Consider the following 7,603-nt stretch of genomic DNA (forward strand, 5'->3'; position numbering starts at 1 on the left):
TGAAACCAACCCAAAGATTATGGAGTCCTACACAATTTGGAGACACAAAGTGGATGCTGAGAGGCTAGAGGGTCACCCCAGGAGCGGAATTTTAGAAAGTTAGTCCATGGAGTCAATGGCACCATGGCTCTGGCAGCAGATACAAAGGAATGATGCTCTGGAGAGGAGGTTGGGGACACTCTGCGGTCGGCCGTGGAGACAGGAGGGCCCCAGCTGCAGGCAGGAGCTCTATTTCTGAACTTTATCTTCCACTGCCCATGCTTTTGTCTTCATAAATTGTGATTTCAATAACTCGAAGTCCTCTCTCAATGGGGTCTGTCAGAAGGAGGCCTTGGGGAGCATATATCTTCTCATTCTGATCTTGAATGTATTTGGAGACTTTCTTCGGAACCTTCTCATAATGGATTTCCATGCATAAACAGATGGTGTATGCTGTTAAACATGCTAAGCCTTCAAGGCATGATTGGCCCCCAAGCTTCTCTGCTTCTGCATAAAGGTTATTCAGAGTTCGAACTGTTTCTTCAAATTGTTGTCTATCAATCTGGTTCTCCAGCTCGGTGGGGAACTTTGTCTGGAACTGGCAGCGTGTGCCGCTGCTGTAGTCTCGCTGGATGAACACCTTCCCAGACACTGGCGCCTGTGCGGCCTCATGGCGAGGACAGGATGGGCTGCGGTCATGCCGCAAAAGGAGTTATGTAATTTTTTGTTAAAACAACCATATCACCTTCAAAGTACTCTCATTTGTCAAATCTGCAATCCCATTCTTGGAAACACTTTTAAAACTCAGCTGTTTGGATGGCTGAGAGCCCCACGCTCGCTTTTATTCTTCCCTTCTTTTATGTTGCCAAATCGTTGTCCTATCATGCTGTCCCTTTGCATTTGCGGAAACAAAAAGAAGTCGCACAAAGTAAGGCCAGAGAGTAAGGTGCTGGACGAGAAAGGCATGCCGCTTTTTGCTAGACACTGGTGCACTGAGATGACTGTGTGAGCAAGATGCGTTCTCATGGTGGCAAAATCAGTCCCCCGTCTGCCACACATCAGGTCTTTTTTAAGATTGCACACTGTTATATAGTCTTTTCAGAACCTCAAAATAGAAAGTTTGATTAACAGTCTGACTTGGTGGAATGAACCCCAAACTAGAAGTGGATGCTTTTGTCCGTTTGGGATGTTGATGGACATCCAGAATGAGGTTTGTCATCAATCGACATTTCACTTTTAATAAAATGAGAAACCACTTGTACACTTGAGTTTTTCCCATAGTGCTGTCCTTATTAGCTGTGTTCAACATCACACGTTGCTGTGGTATTCTTCCTGAGCAGGAAACCAAATTTCACAGCTGCCCACTAGTCTCTGAAACTGGGCATCACAGAAAAATGAGATTTGAGCAAAATTACTTTTATGAAGACATTCACTTTGACCAAAGAGAACCTCCCCTGGAAACACCACTGGATGCACTATCTCAGAGTGTGTTTCTAAATGCCCTCCTCATGGGAAAGATGCATTTTTCATTTATTTGGGAGCTACCCCATGTACACCCATGATGTTACACTGAGTACACCTGGATAAGTCCAAATTAGTTTCCCATGGTAAAATTCTTAATTCAACCACTTGAAAAAGTCCTTTTGGCTGCATAAAATAACATTAATAGGTTTGGAGGCTAGAATGTAAACACATTTGAGTGGGCCTGCTATATGGGTTACGGTCGCCACTCAAAAAATTCAGTGTCATTGAGTCCATTCTCGCTCTTAGTGATCTGATAGGGCAGGATAGAACTGACCCTATGGGTTTCTGAGGTTATAATCCTTTATGGTAGTAGAAAGCCTCCTTTTTCTCCCCCTAAGCAGCTAGTGGTTTTGAACTGCCGACCTTGTGGTTAGAAGCCCAATAATACTACATAGTACCTATGTTAGATAAAATGAAATTCCTAGCCGCTAATTCTGAATTTTTATGCTATTTTTTCTCCTGTTCCATTTTTACACTGATTTGCTACCTCCACTGTGTTGCATGGGCCATGTTTTGTCAGTGCTCTTTCTCAATAATGGTCAAAGCGTAATTATTTTCAGCTTTGTGGGCCATGAGCTCTCAACCACAACTCCATTTAACTCTGAATTTGTAGTGCAAACGCAATCAGAAACAACACATATATGAATGAGTTGTGGCTGTGTGTCAACAGAACTTCATTTATACAAACAGGGGGTAGCTTGCATTTGAGTCAGGGATGTAGTTTTTGAACCTCTGCTATAAACCATCAAATACCTCAGCATGTTTTATGGCTTTCGAGTTTTATAGGTTTGTTCACTGTGAAGTTCCCACACCTAGAATTGGGCATGGTGCATCCTAGCTCTATAATAAATGAATGAAGCATTTGTTGAATGAAACAGCAAGTGAAAACACACATGAAAGCTTTAAAAGAGAAACAAGTAATTATTAATTTATAAGAATACCTTCATTCATCCAAAAACAACTGCCAGATATTTTTCCTTTAAAACAGAGATTTCAAGACAATTGGTACTAGATCTGTGTTTAAAAAATATCTTTGTATAATACAATCCTGGTTTAAAAGATAATACACATTGAGAATCTCTATAACTCACGATTATAGAATGTTTTTCCCTGTGAATAAGGTTTTAGCTTGGTAAGTACTTCACACATTTGGATACATTAGCTGACACCTTATGAGGCGAGATCAGTCCAACTACAGCACTAACACTGCCCATCCATTGTCAAGTTGATTCAGAATCACCCGCTCTCTGTAAGACTGGCCCAACCAGCTAAGTGCATAGGCTATTATATGTGAGCCCCCAATGGAATTGGCTCCTTCTAGGTGATGAGTAAGCAGTCCTGGTGGCTCTGCAGGAGGACTGTTGGACTGATAAATGGGTGGTACAAACCCAGCAGTCAATTTGAAGAAGAGAGTTGAGGCTATCTGCTCCTGTAGAAAGTTCCAGCCACGGTATAAGACTGGCGGTCACTGTGAGTAGATATGAATTTGAAGGCACTAGGTTTTGTTTAGGGTTTGGTGTTATGTGAGATTCCCTGTCAAGTTTTACCAATTTGCAGATCTCCTGTAAACCATCCTTCCTGGCAAGGCTTTTTCTTACAAATGAGCAATGATGAGGAAATTTCCGAAATAATGTTTTTCTCTTGTTTAATTTTGATTTCGTTCACTCTTGGTAAAAGTTAATAAACTATTTTAAAATCTGAAAACTAAATGCACATGTAATTGTAAGCATAGCAAGTTATGCTAGTCAATGGCATTGTTCTATGAATTGGCTGTTTTCGAAAGCACATAAAAACACCACTTCAATCTCCTTCCCCTTCTAACGGAGAGAAAATGCCTCCACTTATAGCAAAATATATTTAATAAGAGAGATATGATACATAAATTCTCACTTGCCAGAATGTTTTCAAATATATTTCATTATTACTACAAATGAATTCTATAATTTATGCTGCTAATAGTCTGAGATTTTGCCTTCTTGACACCAGGTCACACAGACTGGAATGAAAAAAATGGTGCCTTAATACATTTTATTGTTTATTGTGAAATAGGTTAATGGCAATATGGTGTAGTATGTTGTACTACTCATTCTAACAGTAATTGTATTATTAAAGCCCTATCAAATCAAAGTCATATCTTGGGATCCTGGCTTTTCCAGCTGGCCCATAAATGTGGTTTAGAAATGGACTAATTAAATTCCATCATTCGAATAATAATACTAATGAAATCTCTATTTACACAGTACTTGCTCAGTAGAGACTGTGGTGGTCAGTTTCCAGAGAAATGATAGAGCCAATCAAGTGTGTATATTTTTTTTAAAGTATGCATGTTAATGTGAAAGCTGAGCACATTGCAGAAGTTTCAGGATCGATGACTGAAAAGAGAGGACAAAAAGTGTGGTCCTTGGCAGAGGAGAGTTGGGAATAATTAATCATTTTAAAGTAAATGTTTAGCTCCCTGAATCTCTGCCAAGAGCCTTGATGGAGTACAGATTCCCAGAAGATTCAAGCCTACTGATGACAACGATGTTTGTTATATAGAACGCAATATTACAAAAGATCCTTTCAATGTGTGAGAGCTTGCAAAGATGCCTGTATCTAAGACTTCTGATAAAGTTTGCAACTGCTATGAGTGACATTTGCATTACAACATTTAAAAGATACCCCCAAGACGGTTAATACATTAAGCTCCATGCTGTTACATGCACCAATTCCATCCTTCATGCAGCATTGGGGGGTTCAAGTCAACCAACTGGGGCCAATTCTGGAAGCGTTCATGCCTATGATGACATGGCTTTCTTTTCAAAACCTCTTGTGTATTCTCAGATAGTCTGACTTATAGGAGAAGCCAAGACTTACAGGAGGCTTGGAGAGTTTCAGGACCACACCTTGGTGCTTTAAATCAGGACAACTTGATAAAAGTGAGCACTGTGAAGTACTTCAGGCTCATATTGCCTCAATTCATAATGTGGCTGTCACATAAAATTATCCTCCCACATTTTACCAGGGAGACTCTTTGCCTTCTTCTTCATCCATTAGAAGGAAGCTGCTCCAAGTAGAACATTTTTTGGCTGCTTTACAGGTCCCTACCTATTTTCATCAAGAAACTAGATGACACAGCCTTCCAAGTAATGGCTTCCATGAAGAGCCATTCTAACTTGAAATGTTATGATTATGATTCTTAATATTGACTCTATTAGAGACCAAAAGTGTTGCTATTAGAATGTAAAACTGAACTAGAGGATGAGTAGATGTGTATACAGTAAGTAATGACAGAACTTCTTTTAATTTACCATGATCCATGCTTGGACCACAATGTACACAAAGAAACTTATCATTTCTCTTCGTTATATTCATATATAAATATTTGTATTTCACCTTTACAGATAAGCAGGCAGAAATAAACTAAACCTGGACTGGTACCATTCTGGAAAGCATTTTTGGTATAGATAGGGATGAGAATAAGTCAAAAAGCCTGCTTCAAAATCATAAAAACACTTAGTGAACAAAAATACAAAAATGTGAAGATAGTGCTTCTTGACATTTTGAAGGCTGTGTTTATTATCTTTATAACTTCCCCATGAATATTTAGATCTTAGGCATTTGTGGGCTGAAATGGGCTAGTATTGGACATTTGAATCAGACGGTCTTCTGGCTGACTTTGCGAGGAATGACAAATTAAAAGGAATTGAGCCCCACTCATTGTCCAAAAGGACACATAGTGATCTGTCCTGGGCTACGATGCTGTTAGTGAGAGGCTAATATCTATTCCTATACAAGGAAATATGGTCAACACAACCATTCACATTTATGGACTAGCCACTAGAGCTCATGATGAGGAAATGAAAGAATTTTACCAATATCTTCCCTTAGAAATTGATCAAACATACGATCAGGATGCATTGATAATTACTGGTGATTACAATGCAGAAATTGGAAACCAAGAGGAAAGAGCAGTAGTTGGAAAATGTGAACTTGGTAATAAAAATGGAGCTGAAGTTCATATAACAGAACTCTGCAAGTCCAAGGACATTCATAAATACAGTTTTTTTTCAGCAGCAAAAATAGTGACTGTATAAGTGGATTTTTCCAGATATATACATAGAAATAAAGCTGACCATAACTGTGGGCAGTAACAATGGACAAGCCCCAAATTAACAGTTAAAACAAGGCCAGGGGCCAACTGTGAAACAGACAATCAATTGCTTATATGTAAATTCAGGTTGAAGCTGATGGTAAGTATAACATTGTAATGAGAGGCAAGATAAAAACCTTGAGTCTATATAGCCTGAACTTCTAGAACATTTCTAGAACATATTTGATGCATGAACACTAATGACAGAAAAATTGATGAGTAGTGACAGGACATCATACCTGAAGACAGCGAAAGGTCATTAAGAGAAAGAAAAAAATTGATGTGGATAGCTGAAGAGACTCTGAAACTTGCTCATAATCATATGGTAAACCAAAATCACTTCCCCAAGTCAATTTTGACTCATGGTGACCCTATCGGATAGATAACAACTGTCCCTGTGGGCTTCTGAGACTGTAACAGAAGTAGAACTGTTGGCAGGAGTAGGATGCCTCATCTTTCTCCTGAGGAACAGCTGGTGGTTCCAAATTTCTGACTTTGAAGTTAGCAGCCCAACCCTGCAAATACTATGCCACTAGGGTAGCTAAGGCAAATAGAAGAAAGCAAAGTAAAACAGCTGAATAGAAAATTTCAAAGGACAGATCAGAGAAGACAAAGAAAAGTATTATAATGAAACAGGCAAAGACTGAGAGAAAACCAAAAAGGAACACCCTCAGCTCAACTTAACCTGAAAGAACTAAAGAAAAACAGCCAGTCTTTCAGTTGCAATATGGAAAGTTTCTATTCTAAATATTGAGTGATTCAGGAAGCAACAAAAGAAGATGGAAAGAATACAGAAAATAATTTGTACCAAAAAGAATGAGTTGGCGACATACCAGAGGGACTCTGCAGAAATTAGCCCAGGAGACTTACTAAGAGGGGAATTCAACACTGCTGGATTGCAGATAGAGCGTCATAAAGATAAGTAGGCACAGATCCACAGTTTTGAGGGACCAGAGGCTTTTGAAATACAACAGTGGAGGCTGACTTGGGCTTGAACTTAGAACCACCACTGTCTTGGCTGGAGCTGGAACCAGCCAGGGTCTTTATCTCAACACAGCCACAGCTTGCCACCGCCTTGGGGCAGGGAAAAAACCCTTGTAGCCCCACCAGCACAGATGGGGCTCAGCTATATTGTTACTTTTGTTTCCCTCTCTTCCCTCTGTCCCCCCACAGTCTCAGTGGGCATAGTTTTTTCTTTCCTCTTTGTCTCTTTCCTGTTCTCTCACACTCCATAGCCCACCTCAAGACTACTCCCCTTATCCTACGGCATTTATGCCTGCCCCCCCACCCAGTTCCGTGAGCTCCAACTTTGCAGCATAGCCTGAGGCTGGGAAAGCCGGTCGACCTTCACCAGGGGATACTCCACCCAACTTCTTACCAGGGAATTCCTGCCTGTGTGTCTGGGGGAGCTCCTATTTTTCCTCTGTTGTCCCACGTGACTGAGGGAATTTCCTCCCACTTACCTTAGTGCCTCACAAGATCTAATGCAGCTCGGCCAACACTGGAAAATGTTCCATGCTGCTGCAGGAATGTCTGCCCAACCTCTGCAGTGATGTACCTGGCCAAGGCAATTTTGCCCACCATTCATGGTGTTCTACACCAAAGCAGGCAAACCACCAGTCTTCTGGGGCATTCCTGTGAGAGGGAAACCACAGAAGGATAAAGTGGTAGGTTAATTCCATAATGAAATTAGCTGTAAGCAGTTTGAAGAAGCATTCCTACAAGTCTCCTAGAGAGAGTCAGTGCTCTTCAACTCCCTGGAAAATGGCACCTGGCTCCTTTAAAACAATGAAACACAAATAGCCATCTGCCCCATCTACCTCAATAAAAAATTCAGGAGAAACAAAAGGTAATGGCAGAAGATGTCCTGAACCTAATGACATGCACAGAGAAGCAGACATTGAACTACCACAGAAAGACATTTTCTGAATGATGCTTGGAGTCATGCAGAATATGAGGGAATCAATA

At 40.4% G+C, this 7,603-nt stretch overlaps 1 pseudogene; it reads right to left on the reverse strand.

The window, feature by feature from the left end:
• Positions 1–241: 241 nt before the first annotated feature.
• Positions 242–7,223, reverse strand: LOC142448605 (golgin subfamily A member 7 pseudogene; annotated as a pseudogene).
• Between the last annotated feature and the right edge of the window lie 380 nt (positions 7,224–7,603).

Source organism: Tenrec ecaudatus, chromosome 5 (genome assembly GCF_050624435.1).
Source record: "Tenrec ecaudatus isolate mTenEca1 chromosome 5, mTenEca1.hap1, whole genome shotgun sequence".
Lineage (NCBI taxonomy): Eukaryota > Metazoa > Chordata > Mammalia > Afrosoricida > Tenrecidae > Tenrec > Tenrec ecaudatus.